Source organism: Patiria miniata, unplaced genomic scaffold (genome assembly GCF_015706575.1).
Source record: "Patiria miniata isolate m_02_andy unplaced genomic scaffold, ASM1570657v1 HiC_scaffold_25, whole genome shotgun sequence".
Taxonomy (NCBI): Eukaryota; Metazoa; Echinodermata; class Asteroidea; order Valvatida; family Asterinidae; genus Patiria; species Patiria miniata.
Window position 1 is genome coordinate 2,047,807 of NW_024037064.1, and position 24,383 is coordinate 2,072,189.

General features: G+C 40.7%; 1 long non-coding RNA gene across 1 annotated transcript; it reads left to right on the forward strand.

The window, feature by feature from the left end:
- The first annotated feature begins 925 nt into the window (after window positions 1-925).
- Window positions 926-23,961, forward strand: LOC119732962. The gene is made up of 3 exons (XR_005271663.1): window positions 926-1,084; window positions 8,498-8,663; window positions 23,922-23,961. It is a non-coding gene; the product is annotated as an uncharacterized LOC119732962 (long non-coding RNA).
- The last annotated feature ends 422 nt before the right edge of the window (window positions 23,962-24,383 follow it).

The window sequence follows — 24,383 nt, forward strand, 5'->3', positions numbered from 1 at the left end:
ACCGCTTGACCTTCACCGAATGCAAGTCAAAAGCGGAAGCATTTTACTACACACATATTATGAAAGTGAGGAATACCAGACACAAAAAAAGTGTGATGACGTCATCATCCGAAAGGGCGCCCCCTAGCGGCACATGAAATAGAGTTTTCTTTCTTTAATTTTAGAATTTGAAAAGGATCATATTTTTAATTTAATTCTATCATTTGATCCCTGTCATATCTTCGTAGTCCAAGTAATGATATCCATTACAATGTTCACGTTTGGATAACTCTAATGCTGTGACGTCCTCAAACCGGAAGTTAGGTGTTATTAATACAAAAAATTATATTTCCCATATTTTCATACGTTATTTTCACTTCACAATGAAAATGTATCCTCTCCGAACTTTATCAGTATTCACTTACCGCTTTTGACTGATGATGTCATCAAATCAGAAATAACTTTTTTGCGGACATAGAATGTTTACTGAAATTTATCACACTATTAAAGATACATTTTTTAACATAATCATTGATTGTACTGGAAGGGAATTAATTTCGTGAATCTTTGTTCTACATAGACATATATTCCTAACTTAACTGGGCAGTGTATAACAGTTCAGTTTGTTCTTGGTTTTCAATTGGAGCATCCACAAATATGTGAAACCGACTAGTTTGCTGGTTGAAATGAAATTTAAAAAAATCACAAATTACACGTTTTAATTGCCAAACACACTTTCAAGAACACGCTGCAAGAAACAGCTGTCGTATTGCAACTCGTTGTAACTGATTTTCAACTGTTGCCGTAGCTTCCACTGTAGAAACACGATGTAAAAAACAGAATTCAATTTATTGGCTTCAAGAGAGAACTGCACAAAGATAGAAAATGTTTCATTTCCTTATGATTAACTGTTATTCCTGTTTTGTTATTTTTGTTCAAACAGCTGATTGAAAATAACCAGTCTGAGTTCTCTTGGTTGGGGAGTTATTTGGGTGGTAACGAAGCAGTGGACCAGGCAATCAATCGAGCACACCATTGAGACATGGATCAACCTCCACTGATTGACGGAGTTGTGCTGACTAAGATTGACACCATTGATGATAAAGTAAGTAGCAAGTTTATGTTCTGCATGGGCTTGACCTTGGTTTGATTCCTCTTTTGTTCCATGGTCACGGCAGTTCCACATGCATAGCGCGCACACACACAAAGGTTCTGTAATGCGTTAGTTCTGTATTTGTGAACTCCAATGATGCCGGTGACATCACACAACATGGCGCTGTCCACATACAGAAAAAAAACATCGATGTTTTGTCCCAAATAATGTCAAAATTAGACACTTTAGAAATACCTTTTAATATCATAAATGACAGGCAATGACGGGATATGATGTTTTATTTAGGAAATAAATGAGAAAGGGTTATAATTTATATGCCAAGGTGTGTTTTAGAGGAATTTTCGCCAACATTTTTGCAATGCGGGATGAATTTATTCGCGTATCGAAGACTTTTAAAAGCCCTTCAAGAAAAGCGAAACGCAGTTTTTCAGAAGAAATCTTTATGTTGATACCTTTATTCAGTTATGAAAATAGCCAAATCATACTTTTTCTTGGTCGGGTCGACATTTTAAAATAAAATCTAGACGTTGAAAGTCAGCCTACAATTCCAAAGCTTCGCTGTGAATTCGGGCTGCTGCATCGCTGGTTCACGATCTAGTATCCCACTAATACATGCAAACTGGCGTGCGGGTACCAACTGGCCTAGCGCCGTGTGTGTTGTGTACACAAAAGCGCCGTACAACGTGTACACATGTACATATGTGTACGTAAAACCATCGCATTTTACAGACAATCGCAAGACATTGAATACAATTTAAAAATACATAAAATGCAAAACAGATTACATAGAAATAAAGAACCATCTGTCTTTAGATGAAAACACTCACTGTGGACAAAATAAATACACAATCCGAAATTCACAAATGATTAGTGTTGTACAGTGAGTGAGCGAGTGAGTGTTGTATGAGACACTCTATCCTCTTAATATTCTGGGGGAAGTTGCTGACAATTAATTGGATCTATAGCTTAAACAAAACAATAACAAATAGGTTTTTGTTTGGCAATAAACGCATTCTTTATTTCACAACCAATCCATATCATTTAAAAAAAAAAAGGTTTCATTTACAGAAGTGAAACTTCACAACAGCCATATTTTACAAGTAAATAAAGTGCACATGTAATGCAGGCATGAACTCAACCAGTGAAATCAGGTTTGGCAAGTGATAAAACTATGAAAAGTCTGAAAAATTAAATAGGGTAGTTGCTGTTGATTCAAGAAAGTGATTCAAAAATTTAACTTTATGAAAGGGCAAATGGATTTAAGCATACCCTCACACCTGAAGACAGTAAAGGCTTTTTTTTATATTTATTTATTATTAATATTTTGTTGGAGAATGGAGCTTGCAGTTCAACTGCACTGTTTCATGAGTGGTGGTGATGGCAATTTCAGGTTTCAAATTTTCGCTTCATTAAAATTTCACATACGTACGTGTACACGTACCTGGATGACCTGCACCAGATTTACAAAGCACATCACTTCACAATTTGATGCAAACACAGTCCACTGTGTAGTTCTTTTCCAGTGTGAATGCATCATACATCGTCAATTTTGTTAAATATTTTAGAAAATTTTTCACAAGTACAATGGACGACTCTTTGTTGACTTTTCGACGACTATTTACTGTTCTTTGAATCAATACATAACCTGAAAATACATGTACATGTAGTCACCTTTTGTCCTTTGAATACACTACGACGTGTCGCACTTACAGCATATTTTGTGAAATGAATCACAGGATGCGTCATCCTAGGGATACAACGATGCATCGTAGGTTACAATAAGTGTCGTGAAATCAGGTACAGATTGTCACCGTCACTACGAACGACACTCTCGCATCCGTGTGTGCACTGTACGCGCGCGTGTTTACAGAACCGGGATATTTTGGGTTTTACGAACTGACATCCGCAACAGTGCAGCACTTTTAGAGCGCACCCCGTACATTTTTGTTTTCACGAACTGACACCCAAACATGATGCGGCAATATATCTACCCCCCCCCCCCCCCCCCCCCCCCCCCCGGCAGTTAGATATTCATTTATATATGAAATGTTTACGTCAACTATGTTATTCAAGCATCTGGGACAGGGAGGCAGCGAACAGACTACACCTACCACTCCCAATTCAGATCACACTAAAAATACTTGTACATGTACTCCACACCATGGACTATTTAGAAAGGTTCAGAGTGGGGGTTGGGCTGTTTGAATGAACATGGCCATGTCATGGCATGGTCAGGAACTGATACGGAGTTCAATCGCAATGGGTGGGTAGTACAGATCAGATGCGGAGGAATCCAAAGCTCGTCCATTATACGAGGCCATGCATGTCGTTGCCATCTTCAATCCAGAAATAGGAAGAAACTCTTCAAAACCTGAAACGCATTATGCAATTGGATGCTCAGTATGTTGATGCACGCGGCTGGTCTGTAGGAAATGACGTCATTTTACAAGACCTATTGGGGAATGCACAAATGGGTGACAACCTTCTCACATGCTGCCAATTTCCAAACGTTTGTCAAGTGACACATTTTTGGAAATTTCTGTGAATCCGCCCTTCCCCCATGCATTCTAATTTGTAATTGGTTTGCAATTGGGGGATCCACGAATGAGTGACAACCTTGCATGATGTCAATGTCCAAACATGTGTCAAGAGGCACATTTGTGGACATTTCTGTTTATCTGCCCCCCCCCCCCCATGTGTTCTAATCCCCCCCCCAAAAAATGTGTCAAGCGACACGTTTTTGGAAATTTCTGTAAATCCCCCCATGTGCTCTAATTTGTACTTGGTTTGCATTCGGGGGATTTACAAATGAGTGACAACCTTCTCGCATGCTATCAGCTTCCAAACGTGTGTCAAGTGACACATTTTTGGAAATTTCTGTGAATCCTCCTACTCCTCTATGTGTTCTAATTTGTACTTAATTCACGAATGGTTGACAACCTTCTGGCATGCTGTCAATTTGCAGAAAACAAAATAAGATCCTTTCCAAAGATGTGTCAAGTGACACATTTTATGAAATTTCTGTGAATCTGCCACCTCCCGAATGCGTTCCAATTTGTACTTAGTTTGCAATTGGGGAATCCTCGAATGGTTGACAACTTTCTGCCATGCTCTCAATTGGAAGAAAACAAAAGAAGATCATTTCCAAAGATTTGTCATGTGACACAGTTTTGGAAATTTTTGTAAATCCCCCAATGCGTTGTTACAATTTGGGAAGCCACAAATGAATGACAACCTTCTCGTATACCTTCTTGTGTGTCAAGTGACACATTCTTTTGAAAATTTCTGTGAATTGGCTCCTCCCCCATGCTTCTAATTTGTACTTGGTTTGCAATTTGGGAATCCACGAATGGGTCCAAACCTTGCATGCTGTTAATTTCCATAGATGTTCATAGGAGTTATTAAGGAAAATTCTGTGAATCTGGCCCCCTTACCCAATGTGTCAATGGAAATTTCTGTAAATCCCCCATATGTTCTAATTTTTGTATTTAGTTTGTTATCCACGAATGGTGGACAACTTTCTGACATGCTGTCAATTTGAAGAAAAAAAAAAATAATTTCCAAAGATGTGTCATGTGACACATTTTTTGAAATTTCTGTAAATCCCCCCTCCCCATGCACTCTAATTGCACTTGGTTTGCAACTTGGGAATGCACAAATGGGTGACAACCTTTTCGCATTCTATCAATTTCCAAACATGTGTCAAGTGATACATTTTTTTAAATTTCTGTGACCCCCCCCCCCCCAAATGTGTTCTAATTGAGTGGTCGGGCAATAAAATCTAATAGGCCCCAGGCCTCTCTTGATATTCCTCGATGAAATCCGACTCAGCAGCCTGACTCCAAATATATCTCAAGATCCCCTGACTCCTGTCAGAGTCTTAATAATTAAAGATATCAGCTACAACTGATGTAAATCACAGTTACTAACTGTCTAGATATCCGCTCTCCGACTCTGGCTCCCCAAAGTTTTTCTCCCCAAAACTTTGCTCCCCAAAACTTTGCTCCCCAGCTCAGCTCAGCACCCCAATTTAATCAAGTTGGCTCCCCCAACTCAAGTTGTAAAGATCTCAGCTCCCCAAACTGGCCAAAGCACTATGTGTAAATACAGTTAGAGATCAGCAGTAGAGTTCGCAGCTAGCAGTAGACCAACACCCATCAAAGAACCGTACCCAGAATGAACAAAACCTGCCCTATTTATACCCTATTGGCCCAGCGCGAAAATCAAAAGTACGCGATAGTAAATAGGCCACGCCCATTTTGTAAAAATCACAGTATACTGAATTCACATAGCGATAGTTTCCCCTCAATTTCTCCAGAATTATACAGCAAAATATCACACAAAAAGGCTTAAATTAATCTTCAAGACATTCCTTACAGTAAATATGTTGTAACCATGTGAATAAATTATACAGAATCCCCCAAATGCTCACTTTTACAAGTAGTGAATGAATGAATGTAAACAAACCTTAAAGGGAAAATACAACATTTGCAAACATCAAAAAATAAAACTACCAAATCATTTTGAAATACCTTGCTGGACTGTTAGTGAATGACAGTGTAAAGCATCCTGTAAAATCATGGCACCTGGTATACTGTCATTTTCAAGAAAAGTGGTATTTTTGTATCAATTTCCAACGCTGATCGGCCGACCAGCGTTGGAAAAAACTGGCTTTTTTTCAAATACTGGCCCCAATTGACCATCGCACTTGTTTGCAATCGATTACACACCTATGAACGGGTACAAGCCAGCTAGACTTGTTCCCTGACCTTACAATTCCCCAATGTATGTAAACTGCTCTGTTTCTTTTTAAATGGAGTCGGGGAACCAGACTACAGGAAAATGACTGTTTTTGTTGGTTTTTATAGCATTTTTGAACCCAAAACCTCAAAAAAGTCAGTGTAACTATATTTGCTATATATTTCCAACCCCCCAATCCCATCCATTTCTGAAAATTACAGCAAAAGCAAATGATGTATATTCCCTTTAAAGGGAAAATACAACATTTGCAAACATCAAAAAATAAAACTACCAAATCATTTTGAAATACCTTGATGACTGTTAGTGAATGACAGTGTAAAGCATCCTGTAAAATCATGGCACCTGGTATACTGTCATTTTCAAGAAAAGTGGTATTCTTGTATCAATTTCCAACGCTGGTCGGCCGACCAGCGTTGGAAAAAAACTGGCTTTTTTCCAAATACTGGCCCCAATTGACCATCGCACTTGTTTGCAATCAATTACACACCTATGAACGGGTACAAGCCAGCTAGACTGGTTCTCTGACCTTACAATTCCCCAATATATGTAAACTGCTCTGTTTCTGAAAATTACAGCAAAAGCAAATGATGTATATTCCCTTTAAGTTCATTGAAGAAAATTCAGTGATGTCACAGATATGAATAATCATGAGACAGTCACTGACTTACCCAACCTTGTTCCCATGGGTACGAGATCTTTCTGCGCCATGTTGCTTCCCATCATGCCTTGCGCGATCTTAACCCCTGGAATTGTGTAATTTAAATTATCGAAATATGGCACATTATACGGTAATTAGGCAGAAGTTTATCCGTTTGACGTGCCGACGCCATCTTTAAAATGTGAAAAATTGTGATTTTAAAGAATCCATCCTTTCAAACATAAGGTTTGGACATTGCGTTATTGAGCAAAGATTTGTATTAAATGTATCAATCTTTGAAATGCGTGCGCAGTACGGTCTGAATAGCCAGTCAGCATCATTTATGTGTACATCACGGCCAGGGGTTAGTGAAGGAATGCGCACGCGCCCATGGAGTCGAGGCTGTGACTTACCAGACGAAATCTGACAGAAAAGTCATCAAAACTTGCCCAATTTTCAAAGTTGATTCAAATTAGACAACTTCACATCTAAAGAAGCTACATAATTATTTAGTAAAACGTTCTAATAATATAAATTACTTTTTAGAAGTCTCAGTTTGCTAGAAATAATTTTAGAACTTTCAGCCAATCAGAAACGTTTTAAGCGCTGCTCAAATGGCAGCCATGTTGGATTTTACCATCACGCTATTTATAGCACAGCTGACATGTGTAAACAAACACGTGAGTGTACACACAGAATTTCGGCAGGAAAATACTCAAAACTACCCAGAAATAATACCTGTAAAGACAACAGGAATTTTCTAGACAAAAATGCCAGATCTCTAGGAGGATATATGTAAGACTTAGAGTAATAAAACTTAAGTAAAAAGTGGGATTTGGGGGCATTTTCGTCACAGTATGATCCAGAAACCTAGTGTGAACTTGTACCATGTTACGAAGATGTTCTAAATTTTGTTACGTCACCATGACGTCATCAAGTATCAAGTTACAAGCAATTTCAGGGCAAATTCTGACAAAATAGTTTGCGCTGTATCTTTTGAACTACAGAGAGTATCGTGCTCGTTTTTTTGTGAGGTTGTAGACTATGCCGTGAGAAACATTTCTTGTTCCAGACACAAAACCGCTTGACCTTCACCGAATGCAAGTCAAAAGGGGAAGCATTTTACTACACACATATTATGAAAGTGAGGAATACCAGACACAAAAAAATGTGATGACGTCATCATCCGAAAGGGCGCCCCCTAGCAGCACATCAAATAGAGTTTTCTTTCTTTAATTTTAGAATTTGAAAGGGATCATATTTTTAATTTAATTCTATCATTTGATCCCTGTCATATCTTCGTAGTCCAAGTAATGATATCCATTACAATGTTCACGTTTGGATAACTCTAATGCTGTGACGTCCTCAAACCGGAAGTTAGGTGTTATTAATACGAACAATTATATTTCCCATATTTTCATACGTTATTTTCACTTCACAATGAAAATGTATCCTCTCCGAACTTTATCAGTATTCACTTACCGCTTTTGAATGATGATGTCATCAAATCAGAAATAATTTTTTTGCGCACATAGAATGTTTACTGAAATTTATCACACTATTAAAGATACATTTTTTAACATAATCATTGATTGTACTGGAAGGGAATTAATTTCGTGAATCTTTGTTCTACATAGACATATATTCCTAACTTAACTGGGCAGTGTATAACAGTTCAGTTTGTTCTTGGTTTACAATTGGAGCATCCACAAATATGTGAAACCGACTAGTTTGCTGGTTGAAATGAAATGAAATTAAAAAAAAAACACAAATTACACGTTTTAATTGCCAAACACGCTTTCAAGAACACGCTGCAAGAAACAGCTGTCGTATTGCAACTCGTTGTAACTGATTTTCAACTGTTGCCGTAGCTTCCACTGTAGAAACACGATGTAAAAAACAGAATTCAATTTATTGGCTTCAAGAGAGAACTGCACAAAGATAGAAAATGTTTCATTTCCTTATGATTAACTGTTATTCATGTTTTGTTATTTTTGCTCAAACAGCTGATTGAAATCAACCAGTCTGAGTTAGTTCTCTTGGTTGGGGAGTTATTTGGGTAGTAACGAAGCAGTGGACCAGGCAATCAATCGAGCACACCATTGAGACATGGATCAACCTCCACTGATTGACGGAGTAGTGCTGACTAAGATTGACACCATTGATGATAAAGTAAGTAGCAAGTTTATGTTCTGCATGGGCTTGACCTTGGTTTGATTCCTCTTTTGTTCCATGGTCACGGCAGTTCCACACGCATAGCGCGCACACACACAAAGGTTCTGTAATGCATTAGTTCTGTATTTGTGAACTCCAATGATGCCGGTGACGTCACACAACATGGCGCTGTCCACATACAGAAAAAAAACATCGATGTTTCGTCCCAAATAATGTCAAAATTAGACACTTTAGAAATACATTTTATTATCATAAATGACAGGCAATGACGGGATATGATGTTTTATTTAGGAAATAAATGAGAAAGGGTTATAATTTATATGCCAAGGTGTGTTTTAGATGAATTTTCGCCAACATTTTTGCAATGCGGGATGAATTTATTCGCGTATCGAAGACTTTTAAAAGCCCTTCAGAAAAGCGAAACGCAGTTTTTCAGAAGAAATCTTTATGTTTGTACCATTATTCAGTTATAAAAATAGCCAAATCATACTTTTTCTTGGTCGGGTCGACATTCTAAAATAAAATCTAGACGTTGAAAGTCAGCCTACATTTCCAAAGCTTCGCTGAGAATTCGGGCTGCTGCATCGCTGGTTCACGATCTAGTATCCCACTAATACATGCAAACTGGCGCGCGGGTACCAACTGGCCCAGCGCCGCGTGTGTTGTGTACACAAAAGCACCGTACAACGTGTACACATGTACATATGTGTACGTAAAACCATCGCATTTTACGGACAATCGCAAGACATTGAATAAAATTTAAAAATACATAAAATGCAAAACAGATTACATAGAAATAAAGAACCATCTGTCTTTAGATGAAAACACTCACTGTGGACAAAATAAACACACAGTCCGAAATTCACAAATGTTGAGTGTTGTACAGTGAGTGAGTGTTGTACAGCATATTAAAGCAGCACAATCCAAAACCAAGCATGAATTTGCCATCAGTATGAGACACTCTATCCTCTTAATATTCTGGGGGAAGTTGCCGACAATTAATTGGATCTATAGCTTTAACAAAACAATAACAAATAGGTTTTTGTTTGGCAATAAACGCATTCTTTATTTCACAGCCAATCCATATCATTTAAAAAAAAATTCATTTACAGAAGTGAAACTTCACAACAGCCATATTTTACAAGTAAATAAAGTGCACATGTAATGCAGGCATGAACTCAACCAGTGAAATCAGGTTTGGCAAGTGATAAAACTATAAAAAGTCTGAAAAATTAAATAGGGTAGTTGCAGTTGATTCAAGAAAGTGATTCAAAAATTCAACTTTATGAAAGGGCAAATGGATTTAAGCATACCCTCACACCTGAAGACAGTAAAGGCTTAAGGGTCTGATGTTTCTCCATCTACAACTACTTGTTGGGTTCTGTTGGTTAACCATGTTCTGATCCATGTCAAGGTGTTACCTCTAGTATCCCGTAGTGTTCTATTTTATGAAGTAATCTCTCATGGGCTACAGTGTCGAATGCTTTGCCGAAGTCAAGCACCTGCACATCTATCTGAGCTTTGTTATTTTGATCTAGGTGTCGATGGATTTCTTCCATGGTGTTTATGAGTTGGGTTTCACACAAGTGATTAAAGATATGTTACAGTAATTTGCAGGCTACCCACGTGAGGGAAACTGGTCTGTAGTTGCTTGGTGATGATTGGCCCCTCTTTTTGTATCCAAGGATTTGATGACTGTCACAAACCAGGTTTGACTTAAGAAATACCGGTAGTTTTGGTTTCTGGGACACGTCACTGACAAAATGTTTTTAATGAATATTAAATATAAAGAAACAAAATTGCGACCTCTTGCGACAATGACATTTTTGTTCGGATCCAAGTTGGTAAGTGGCTGGTATTATCAAACAGCTGTGGGTACTGTGTGGCTGTTGATTGTTGTATTGACTTGATAAAGTATTGTCTGCAAGTGGCTGGTATTGTCAAACAGCTGTGGCTACTGTGTGGCTGTTGATTGTTGTATTGACCTGATAAAGTATTGTCTGCAAGTGGCTGGTATTGTCAAACAGCTGTGGCTACTGTGTGGCTGTTGATTGTTGTATTGACTTGATAAAGTATTGCCTGCAAGTGGCTGGTATTGTCAAACAGCTGTGGCTACTGTGTGGCTGTTGATTGTTGTATTGACCTGATAAAGTATTGTCTGCAAGTGGCTGGTATTGTCAAACAGCTGTGGCTACTGTGTGGCTGTTGATTGTTGTATTGACTTGATAAAGTATTGCCTGCAAGTGGCTGGTATTGTCAAACAGCTGTGGCTACTGTGTGGCTGTTGATTGTTGTATTGACCTGATAAAGCATCGTCTGTAAGTGGCAGGCATTGTCAAACAGCTGTGGCTACTGTGTTCCTGTTAATTGTTGTATTGACTTGATAAAGTATTGTCTGCAAGTGGCTGGTATTGTCAAACACATGTGGCTAGAGTACTGTGTGGCTGTTAATTGTTGTATTGACTTGAAAAGGTATTGTCTGCAAGTGGCTGGTATTGTCAAACAGCTGTGGCTACTGTGTGGCTGTCGATTGTTGTATTGACTTGATAAAGTAATGTCTGCAAGTGGCTGGTATTGTCAAACACATGTGGCTAGAGTACTGTGTGGCTGTTAATTGTTGTATTGACTTGAAAAGGTATTGTCTGCAAGTGGCTGGTATTGTCAAACAGCTGTGGCTACTGTGTGGCTGTTGATTGTTGTATTGACCTGATAAAGTATAAGCTGCAATTGGCTGGCATTGTGAAACAGCTGTTGCTACTGTGTGGCTGTTGATTGTTGTATTGACCCGATAAAGTTTTGTCTGCAAGTGGCTGGTATTGTCAAACAGCTGTGGCTACTGTGTGGCTGTTAATTGTTGTATTGACCTGATAAAGTATTGTCTGCAAGTGGCTGGTATTGTCAAACAGCTGTGGCTACTGTGTGGCTGTTGATTGTTGTATTTACTTGATAAAGTATTGTCTGCAAGTGGTAGTCATTGTGAAACAGCTGTGGCTACTGTGTGGCTGTTGATTGTTGTATTGACTTGATAAGGTATTGTCTGCAAGTGGCTGGTATTGTCAAACAGCTGTGGCTACTGTGTGGCTGTTGATTGTTTTATTGACCTGATCAAGTATTGTCTGCAATTGGCAGGCATTGTCAAACAGCTGTGACTACTGTGTGGCTGTTGATTGTTGTATTGACCTGATACAGTATGTCTGTAAGTGGCAGGCATTGTCAAACAGCTGTGGCTACTGTGTGGCTGTTGATTGTTGTATTGACTTGATAAAGTATTGTCTGTAAGTGGCAGGCATTGTCAAACAGCTGTGGCTACTGTGTGGCTGTTGATTGTTGTATTGACTTGATAAAGTATTGTCTGTAAGTGGCAGGCATTGTCAAACAGCTGTGGCTACTGTGTGGCTGTTGATTGTTGTATTGACCTGATAAAGTATTGTCTGTAAGTGGCAGGCATTGTCAAACAGCTGTGGCTACTGTGTGGCTGTTGATTGTTGTATTGACCTGATAAAGTATTGTCTGTAAGTGGCAGGCATTGTCAAACAGCTGTGGCTACTGTGTGGCTGTTGATTGTTGTATTGACCTGATAAAGTATTGTCTGTAAGTGGCAGGCATTGTCAAACAGCTGTGACTACTGTGTGGCTGTTGATTGTTGTATTGACCTGATAAAGTATTGTCTGTAAGTGGCAGGCATTGTCAAACAGCATATGGAAACGTTTTCCCGGATTTGTCTCATAAAAGAAGTTGCCCACATGACCGCTGTGTGACCTCCACGGGAGCTATGTGTGCACAGGGTCACGCGCCGCTGACCTCCACTGCAGGGTACTTCCATTGTGGGAATGGGTAAATAAACAATGGAACAATATGAGGGGACTGGCATAGTCAATGTAAATACAACAACTTGTAGAGAAATAATTCTACTTTGCACGACGAGAAAATCCGTGTGTTGGAAATGGATGGACTCTCGATGCCATTGGCATGATTGTATCACATATTCGTCACTTACGCCCGACGATATTCACGACAAATCTCGGTTAAATCTCTCAGTTTTAAGCAGGTTTTCTAAACAATACATAGAAAAAAGACACTTACCTCATTTCTGATAATGTTTGTAATGACATTTACTGAAACAGAAGACAGGATATTCTTGAAATCAACGCGAGATCACTGACGTCCGGCGAAGGCTAAATTAAATTTGGCACGGCCTGTCGGAATAATACATAACCCCTACAACTTTAATGGTACGATCCAGTCAAGACGACAGAAAAAAGGCTTTCATTTCAAAACAATACTTTAAATTAAACCTAAAACTTGACTGATAGATTGCAAAAATAGTCCTACATATTACTAATAAATAAAATCTATACCAAACGTCGTAGAATTGTAACATTTGACGATGAAAGACGATGAGTAATAATTGATGACGTCACAAATGCGGTTTTGCGTACTTGTGTCATCCGGGATATGTAGATGAAAGGTCATTTCAGACGCTAGATGTGAATAGTCAATCCGCTCCAAAGCTTCGTTCCGACAAAATTATTCAACCAATCAAAACATGTTTTATATCACCAGAAAGCTAATATACTGCATATTCATAAGCCGCTAGGCCCAAAGCAGCCTGATCACAAAGAAACGAGTGAGGGCTCACGAAAGCGAGTAATGTGCAAGGAAACTCGCTGTTTTGCTAGCTCTCCCACGCATAAACGACGACATTATGCAGGTTTACTATGTTTTTTTTGGACGAAACTGAGGAACTTACTGGTATAATTTGTAGGTTTTGGATTTGATGAATAGTTATTTAAGTGACTCCCGAGCGGCCCAATGCTGGAAATAAGCGCACTTTTTTTATAAAATCACTTTTTCATGAAAAAATGCTCATTTGACCTATGTACGCAGGCCAGATTGAGCGGATGAGACAACGTTTCCATATGTGTGGCTACTGTGTGGCTGTTGATTGTTGTATTGACCAAATAAAGTATTGTCTGCAAGTGGCTGGTATTGTCAAACAGCTGTGGCTACTGTGTGGCTGTTGATTGTTGTATTGACCTGATAAAGTATTGTCTGCAAGTGGCAGGCATTGTCAAACAGCTGTGGCTACTGTGTGGCTGTTGATTGTTGTATTGACCAGATAAAGTATTGTCTGCAAGTGGCTGGCATTGTCAAACAGCTGTGGCTACTGTGTGGCTGTTGATTGTTGTATTGAACTGATAAAGCATTGTCTGCAAGTGGCTGGTATTGTCAAACAGCTGTGGCTACTGTGTGGCTGTTGATTGTTGTATTGAACTGATAAAGCATTGTCTGCAAGTGGCTGGTATTGTCAAACAGCTGTGGCTACTGTGTGGCTGTTGAGTGTTGTATTGACCTGATAAAGTATTGTCTGCAAGTGGATGGCATTGTCAAACAGCTGTGGCTACTGTGTGGCTGTTGATTGTTGTATTGACCTGAGTAATGTTATAGAGTGCAGCGCTACTAACTGGCGGCTCCTCCTCATGCTCTCCACCAATGTACTGATTTCCTCTTTCTTAGCGGTGTTTCCAGTCATGTCTTCATGTCAAGTTGAACTTTAGCGCAAACTGATCAACATGGTGAGCCAGAATATATGTAACATCATCTGGTTTGGGAGCATTTTAAGGGAGTTTTTCCTTCCTTTCCTGTGCATTTGGGGCTGTAGCAGTTTTTCTGCGCACCAAGACGTCAGGTATCTTTTGTGACTAGTAGATCACACCTTCTGCTGGTAACAATTGGATGTTCCTCCAGCACCAGTGGTATCTGTGAGACATGGTTATCCATCGCAATCTCCACAGCATTGATTTGAATCTCTTGTGCGCTGAGATTGAAGGCAACCATCTGTCAGCCCGATGCAGTGCTGCCAGTGTTGTAGTCGAGTACTTTTTTCTGAGTACCGAGTACTGTCGAGTACTCAGGGATGTAATCTCTCCGTTTTGTGGGGGTTCAAAAGTCCACCAACGTGAATTGTGTGAATCCGTTGAGAAAATAGGGGGGTAGCGCTGGTAGAACTGGTAGCGCTTCCGGTTGCACCTACATGCTCATATCCTGACAAAATTGTCTCGGTTTTTGCCTTTTGATCACCGACATCAACTTCAAAAACCACACAGTCGGATCACACAGACGTAAGGATACTCCTAGCTCCTGGATCGGAAATCCAAGTTACCTGATCGCCAAAAACCTGGAATTTTGAACAGATTCTGCTCATTACTCCGAGTACAAGTAGGCCTACTGTACAAGGACTACGTACGCCTATAGCATTCAGCAGTGTGTTTTGGCTCGTCATTGTGCTTCAGAAATTGATTGACGCATGGCTGGATCGGCATTGTTGGCCTTTGTGCTTATCCTATTGTCAGCAGTAGTCATGGTTGCCACTACAACAAACTCCTACAGCCATGATGAGTTGCTGTCGCTCAAACCTACAGGTAAAACCACAGTGCCCCTTCACGTTCACACCAGACTAAAAGAGCTTGGAATTGGTGTGCCAAGACCAACCAAAAGGGGCCGCAGATCATGGGCTAAACAACAGAAACCCATCCCCGTACTGAGCCACCAAGACATACCCTACGAGATTCACCCTGATTTTCAAGCGGGACAAAAAGGTGCAAATCCCGCAAACCTCACCAAAATTTCACCAAGCTTACCACCCACAAAACAACTTGTTCCCACTACATTCGGTCTGTGGAATGCTCGATCGATAAAACCCAAGATCCCTATCTTATGTGATTTAATTATATCCAACCACATCGATATTATTGCCATAACTGAAACATGGCTGACTGGTGATCATCGGGATCATCGTGCTATTGCAGATCTTATTGCAACACTTCCTGACTACCAAATCCACCACATACCTCGGAAAAACAGAAATGGTGGTGGCGTCTGTGTGTATCTTCGAAGCAGCTTCAATGCCCATATGAACGAAGGTAGAACATTTGATTCATTTGAACATATTGATTTATCAATTAACGCTCGATCCCAGACCCCCCTTCGGCTCATCATAATCTATAGACCTCAGAGACTAATCGATGGACGCATGACTTCCCCTATATTTTTTCGTGAATTCTCCACACTCCTGGAATCTGTTGTGTCTGAGCCAGGACACATCGTGATTGCTGGTGACTTTAAACTTCCACGTCGATGATCCATCTAATCGTGAAGCGGCAATCTTCTGTGATCTCATTGACTCTGCTAATCTCGAGCAGCATGTGACTGGCCCCACTCACCGCGAGGGCCACACACTGGACCTCATCTTGTCACGTTCAGCAGACGACACAGTTTCACGTGTTGTCACCACTAATTACCTGCCCTCCGATCATGCCGCTGTCAAATGTTTACTGAACGTCAGTCGGCCCGATCCGGTCAAAAGAGACATCAAACTTCGAGAAATTCGTAAGATTGACATAGATGCCTTCCGCAAGGATATCCTGGCATCACCACTGTATACTGCCCCAGCCTCTGATTTGAACCAGTTGGTTCATCAGTACGAGAGTACTTTGAAAGATCTCCTAAATCAACACGCCCCCCTCATCTCTCGTAACATATCATGTCGCCCACACGCCCCGTGGTACAATGAACACATCCACAAAGCAAACAAGAACTACGTAAACGTGAACGCAAGTGGAAATCCTCTAAACTGGCAGTTCACAAACAACTTCTGAATGAACAGATCTACCGGTACAATCGTATGATAACTCAAGCCAAAACCGAATATCACAGGACACAACTTGCCGACTGCGATTCTCAACAACTGTTTCGCAAAGTCGACAAATTATGCACCCCGAAATCTTCAAGAACCCTTCCGCCAGAGAATGAACCAGAGTCACTAGTGGATCGTTTCTCACAATTCTTTTCCAATAAGACCCAGACCATCATTGCCGAACTTGATAACGCTTCAACAGTTGAGACAACAGTACCAGTGGCCGACTCGTGCGAGACATCTTTCACTGGATTTGACATCCTTTCTGATAGTTCTGTCAGAAAGATGATCACCGGGTCACCTTCAACAACATGCAGACTTGATCCAATTCCCACATCGTTACTGAAGAAGTGTCTAAATGAACTCACTCCCATCATCACAACAATCATCAATCTCTCCCTTGAGAACGGCCATTTTCCTGATGCTTTCAAATCTGCCCACGTCACCCCCCTGCTCAAGAAACCCAACATGGATCCGGAACCACTAAAAAAACTACAGACCTATTGCCAATTTGAAATTTCTCGCTAAGATAACTGAACAAGATTATCTTCTCAAGAACAGTCTTCACAGCAACATGCAGTCTGCATACAAGCGTCGTCATAGTGTGGAGACGGCTCTTCTCCGAGTGAACAACGACTTGTTACTAGCTGCTGACAAGGGCCAAGAGGCGGTTCTTGTCCTACTGGACTACTCCGCAGCCTTTGACACCATCAACCACGAGATCATGCTTCATCGTCTTGTCATAGGTATGGCATATCCGGCCATGCTATCAATTGGTTCGAATCTTACTTCAAACACCGTACTCAGCACATTTCAATAAATGATGACCTATCTGACGCTTATGTCCCTGAAGTCGGTGTCCCTCAAGGATCTGTGCTGGGACCCTTGTGTTTCATAATGTACACATCCCCCCTTGAGGACATAATTGTGTCGGAAAAATGATTTATGCTGACGACACTCAAGTTTACATCATTTTGAAAGAGCGGGATCGACCTACAGCCATTCCCCAGTTAGAACTCTGCCTTAACGACATCAAATCATGGTCCACAGCAAATAAACTGAAATTAAATGCAGACAAAACGGAGGTCCTTCATATAACATCCTGCCATAGAAGCCATACTCAACTCCCCCCTGTTCATATCGGCAACTCTTCCCTCCAGCCCGTTTCTAAGGTACGAAACCTAGGTGTTACAATGCAACCTAATCTACAAATGGACACGCACATCAATAGCATCTGTCGGTCTGCATCATTTGCCCTTCATAAAATCGGACAGATCCGCAAATTCCTCAACCCGCACACCACAGAAAAGCTTGCTCATGCATTTATTACTTGTCGCCTAGATTTTTGCAACAGTTTACTTCAAGGGCAACCAGACTCACAAATCGCCAAACTCCAACGCATCCAAAACTCAGCTGCAAGACTAATCACCCTCTCGAAGCCCCATCAACCCATATCACCTATTCTCCGTAATCTGCACTGGCTCCCAGTCAAGAGGAGGATAATCTACAAAACCCTTCTCCTAACATACCAATGTCTCCATCGTCTCACCCCTACTTACCTCCAGCAATTAATCCATAAATATGAACCCCGTAGAAATCTTCGATCAAGCTCACAATCCTTGCTCGCCTGCTCCTCAACATCGACAAGGTCATACGGTCAGCGAGCGTTTTCATCTGCAGCCCCAACCCTCTGGAACAAACTACCCAATCACATCAAGGAAGCCCCAACCCTGGACGTTTTCAAAGCTAATCTTAAAACCCATCTGTTCACTGCAAATGAAATATAATGTTAGTGTTTTCCTCTGTTAATTGTTCAGCGCATTGGGACCCCGTGTAAAATGCGCTTTATAAGAATGGTTTATTATTATTATTATTATTAGAATGTGCTAATTAATTATTCATAATGAGTTTTGCTTGCCGAAATATCCGAATTTACTAACAGACATTACTTCGTTGATCGATACGCACGCACATATTGAATAACCATTGCGAGAACAAGGTTGAAGACCATGCTTTGCCGTTAGCGTGATCATGTGATTTTTCGCTCGGGTCCGAGGTTGTGATTATTTAGGTCTAGTTCCTGTGTCGGTACCCAAGATGCACGTGTTGCGCTGGTCGGGTGTACAGACTACTTATGCAAGTGCTTGATAAAGAAGTGAAAAATAAGTTCCGGTGGGAATGGTTTCGGGACTCCGTTATTATTGACGGGCATCAGCATGAATTTCAAGAGTGTTTCGATAAAATAGCAACCGCTGGCAAGGTTTTTTGCAATGTTTGCAACGACACTATCAACTACGCGTCGAGTGGAAAGAAATTGCTCGTATCCCATGTGAAACACCCGAAGCACATCATCATTGAGACTGATTAGTCTGGTGCTTCCAAAGATGGTATGTTCCATTCAGTTGTGGATGAAGCAAAACAAATATTTGTGTAGAATAATCTTGTTTTATTTATTTCTTCATGCTTTTACAATGGTTATTATTAATCACCATGGAGTACTTATAATTACAAATAAGTGACAAATCAATGATGATGGTGATGAACTGAAACAAAATGCAACAAAAGTGAAAAAAGAAATAACAAAATTGGCAAAATATTTTGGCTCAAATGATGGCCCAAAAAGGCTTAGATTGCACCACAGAGCATCTAAAATCCAAAATTTTAGGGGCCCTTTAGCGGGCCCCAGGCTCCACGCCGTTTCGAGTATGAGTACTTTGCTGCCTGAGTACGAGTTCCGTCATTTCTTTTCGGCCCGACACCGGTTGGTACACTGATGAGGTGTTCCAAGCTAAGCACAGACGAAGACAGCTTGAGCACAGGTGGCATGCATCCTCACTCGAGATTGACCGCCAACTACATCACCAACAATGCCAGCATGTGATCTCGCTGATCCGTAAGGCCAAAAGAACCCATTACTCAGAAATAGTCTCCAAGTGTTCCGGTGATCAAAAACAACTGTTTCGTGTCGCCAACAAGCTTCTCCATAGGAATAAGGAATCTTCTTTACCACAAGTACGATTCCGACAAGTCACTGGCTGACCATTTCAGACTTTTTTTTCACGTCCAAGATTTCTTCGATTCGTGATGCACTACCTCCCCTTGTGCCAGATACAGATACTTCTACCCCCACCCCGCCAACACAAACTACACTGACCAGTCTCCGTTCTGCCTCTCAAGATGAGACACTGCATGACCAGTCTCTGTTCCGCCTCTCAAGATGAGGTTTGCACTGTCATCTTCAAATCCCCAGCCAAATCATGTGAATTGAACCCTATGGCCAACCTGGCTCCTTAAGCAATGTTCTGAATCCATCTTTCCTGCCATCACCACGATTATCAACCGCAGCCTGCAATGCAGTGTTGTTCCTTCTGTTTTCAAAGTTGCCCACGTGTGCCCAGCATTGTTAAAGAACTCCAATACTACCGCCCAGTTTCCAACTTGCCGTACATCTCAAAGTTACTTGAGTGTGTTGCTATCTCCAGGCTGTCGATGCATTTACGGAATAATGATCTATTGGATAGTCGCCAATCTGCAAATCATCAGAACCATAGTGTAGAAACATTACTTGTTCATCTGTCCGCGACCACATCCTACGACAGATGGATGTTATCCCGGAGAATCTTCAGGCTTGCATTGATGAGATCAAGACATGGATGATGACAAACAGTCTCAAATTGAATGACAACAAGTCTGAATTTATCCTGTGTGGCTCAAAACAACAACTCACCAAGTTCAATATCACCAGCATTAGGATTGGAGATTGCCACATCCATCCTTCCACCAAGTGTCGCAACCTAGGTGTCACTTTTGACCCCCACATCGCTTTCAAGTCACTACAAGGAACTTCACCGGACTATATAACGGACATTATCTCGAAATATCAGCCGTCACGTAGTCTTCGTTCGGCCGGAGCGCTAAAGCTTACTGTTTCCCGCACCAATCACTCTTGCATTGCTATTTGTACTTGGTTTGCAATAGGGCTTGCTCACTGACGTCCAAATCTGTAGGAGAGCTGCAACTGCGTATTTTACGCAATATATCATGCATTGCGCAGTGTTGAAAATGTTCCAAACATGTGCGCTTATTGCTTGAAATGTTTTTCGAATGTCGACGCGGCCGATGCCCGTTATGCAATTGGATGCTAAGTATGTTGATGCACGCGGCTGGTCTGTAGGAAATTACGTCATTTTACAAGACCTATTAGGGAATGCACAAATGGGTGACAACCTTCTCACATGCTGCCAATTTCCAAACGTTTGTCAAGTGACACATCTTTGGAAATTTCTGTAAATCCGCCCTTCCCCCATGCATTCTAATTTGTAATTGGTTTGCAATTGGGGGATCCGAGAATGAGTGACAACCTTGCATGTCAATTTCCAAACGTGTCAAGAGGCACATTTGTGGACATTTCTGTTTATCTGCCCCCTCCCCCATGTGTTCTAATTCCCCCCCCCCCCCAAATGTGTCGAGCGACACATTTTTGTAAATTTCTTTAAATCCCCCCATGTGCTCTAATTTGTACTCGGTTTGCATTCGGGGGATTTACAAATGAGTGACAACCTTGTCGCATGCTATCAGTTTCCAAGCGTGTGTCAAGTGACACATTTTTGGAAATTTCTGTGAATCCTCCTACTCCCCTATGTGTTCCAATTTGTACTTAATTCACGAATGGTTGACAACCTTCTGGCATGCTGTCAATTTGCAGAAAACAAAATAAAATCCTTTCCAAAGATGTGTCAAATGACACATTTTTGGAAATTTCTGTGAATCTGCCACCTCCCGAATGCGTTCCAATTGGTACCGGTACTTAGTTTGCAATTGGGGAATCCTCGAATGGTTGACAACTTTCTGCCATGCTCTCAATTTGAAGAAAACAAAAGAAGATCATTTCCAAAGATTTGTCATGTGACACAGTTTTGGAAATTTTTGTAAATCCCCCACTGCGTTGTTACAATTTGGGAAGCCACAAATGAATGACAACCTTCTCGCATACCTTCTTGCGTGTCAAGTGACACACTTTTGAAAATTTCTGTGAATTGGCTCCTCCCCCATGCTTCTAATTTGTACTTGGTTTGCAATTTGGGAATCCATGAATGGGTCCAAACCTTGCATACTGTTAATTTCCATAGATGTTCATAGGAGTTATTAAGGAAAATTCTTTGAATGTGGCCCCCACGGCAGTTCCACATGCATAGCGCGCACACACACAAAGGTTCTGTAATGCGTTAGTTCTGTATTTGTGAACTCCAATGATGCCGGCGACGTCACACAACATGGCGCTGTCCACATACAGAAAAAAAACATCGATGTTTCGTCCCAAATAATGTCAAAATTAGACACTTTAGAAATACGTTTTATTATCATAAATGACAGGCAATGACGGGATATGATGTTTTCTTTAGGAAATAAATGAGAAAGGGGTATAATTTATATGCCAAGGTGTGTTTTAGGGGAATTTTGGCCAACATTTTTGCAATGCGGGATGAATTTATTTGCGTATCGAAGACTTTTAAAAGCCCTTCAAGAAAAGCGAAACGCAGTTTTTCAGAAGAAATCTTTATGTTGATACCATTATTCAGTTATGAAAAGAGCCAAATCATACTTTTTCTTGGTCGGGTCGATATTTTAAAATAAAACATAGACGTTGAAAGTCGGCCTACAATTTCAAAGCTTCGCTGTGAATTCGGGCTGCTGCATCGCTGGCTCACGATCTAGTATCCCACTAATACATGCAAACTGGCGCGCGGGTACCAACTGGCCAAGCGCCGCGTGTGTTGCGTACACAAAAGCGCTGTACAACGTGTACACATGTACATATGTGTACGTAAAACCATAGCATTTTACGGACAATCGCAAGACATTGAATAAAATTTTAAAATACATAAAATGCAAAACAGATTACATAGAAATAAAGAACCATCTGTCTTTAGATGAAAACACTCACTGTGGACAAAATAAACACACAATCCGAAATTCACAAATGTTTAGTGTTGTACAGTGAGTGAGTGAGTGAGTGTTGTACAGCATATTAAAGCAGCACAATCCAAAACCAAGCATGAATTTGCCATCAGTATGAGACACTCTATCCTCTTAATAATCTGGGGGAAGTTGCTGACAATTAATTGGATCTATAGCTTAGACAAAACAATAACAAATAGGTTTTTGTTTGGCAATAAACGCACAAACAATCCGTATCATTTAAAAAAAAAAATTTCATTTACAGAAGTGAAACTTCACAACAGCCATATTTTACAAGTAAATAAAGTGCACATGTAATGCAGGCATGAACTCAACCAGTGAAATCAGGTTTGGCAAGTGATAAAACTATAAAAAGTCTGAAAAATTAAATAGGGTAGTTGCAGTTGATTCAAGAAAGTGATTCAAAAATTCAACTTTATGAAAGGGCAAATGGATTTAAGCATACCCTCACACCTGAAGACAGTAAAGGCTTTTTTTATATTTATTTATTATTAATATTTTGTTGGAGAATGGAGCTTGCAGTTCAACTGCACTATTTCATGAGTGGTGGTGACGGCAATTTCAGGTTTCAAATTTTCGCTTCATTAAAATTTCACATACGTACGTGTACACGTACCTGGATGACCTGCACCAGATTTACAAAGCACATCACTTCACAATTTGATGCAAACACAGTCCACTGTGAAGTTCTTTTCCAGTGTGAATGCATCATACATCGTCAATTTTGTTCAATATTTTAGAAAAGTTTTCACAAGTACAATTGACGACTCTTTGTTGACTTTTCGACGACTATATACTGTTCTTTGAATAAATATATAACATGAAAATACATGTACATGTACATGTACATGTAGTCACCTTTTGTCCTTTGAATACACTACGACGTGTCGCACTTACAGCATATTTTGTGAAATGAATCACAGGATGCGTCATCCTAGGGATACAACGATGCATCGTAGGTTACAATAAGTGTCGTGAAATCAGGTACAGATTGTCACCGTCACTACGAACGACACTCTCGCATCCGTGTGTGCACTGTACGCGCGCGTGTTTACAGAACCGGGATATTTTGGGTTTTACGAACTGACATCCGCCACAGTGCGGCACTTTTAGAGTGCACCCCGTACATTTTTGTTTTCACGAACTGACACCCAAGCATGATGCGGCAATACATCTATCCGTGTACTTGTGCGATTATACATGTACAAATTTTTCATTAAAAAGCGATTTAATTGGTAAAATTAAGATCAGTTCGTGAAACCGAAAATGCATGGGTGCGCTCTAAAAGTGTCGCACTGTGGGGGATGTTTCGCCACAATATCTTTATTTAAATGAGGTCTGTCCCCTTCCTGTTCTGCTTTTAGGCTGTGTATAGGCCTCCTCTTAACGGGAACAATCAAGTCACAGAACAAATTTAAATGGGCGATCTGACTCTGCTATTATGTTCGTGCACAAATGAGTTCTGGTAGCAGGGCTTTGCTTTGTGGAGTTAATTCAATGCTTTCTTTCCCCTTTTGAGCCCTGGCACGAATACAGCTCAATAATTCAAATTTTTCCTTTCGTTATTTGAATCCTTTCAGCAAAGTGAGGACCACTGACTGATGAGGGAATTGCTCTACTGAGATGAGGTTGAGCCTGCCTCAAGACATCGTCAGGGCTCCGACAGCCTCATCGAACAGAAACCCGAGGAACCGGAAGCAGGGAGGAGGACCGACAGATGAACGGATGACCTGCTTGCTGGGCTACCCATTACTGATTCTTGAGGTTAGTTTTTAGTTACATGTACCTAAGGCCCCATCTCGATAATGAATGCCCGTTATTTCCCGTTCTATCTGCGTTCCGGACGATCAGTCTGCAGTTGTCAAGGAGGGCGGGAATCTGCAGACTGGACGGGTGTGTTCACTCAAGCACGGCGACTTTAATGAGCAGGACCAGCCGTGCGCTTTTGTTATCTCAACAATGATGCAATGAATAAACACGAGTCACCGTAGACCTCATGAATACACACGGCCGGAACGCAGAAAGACGATCCGTTTTGTTAT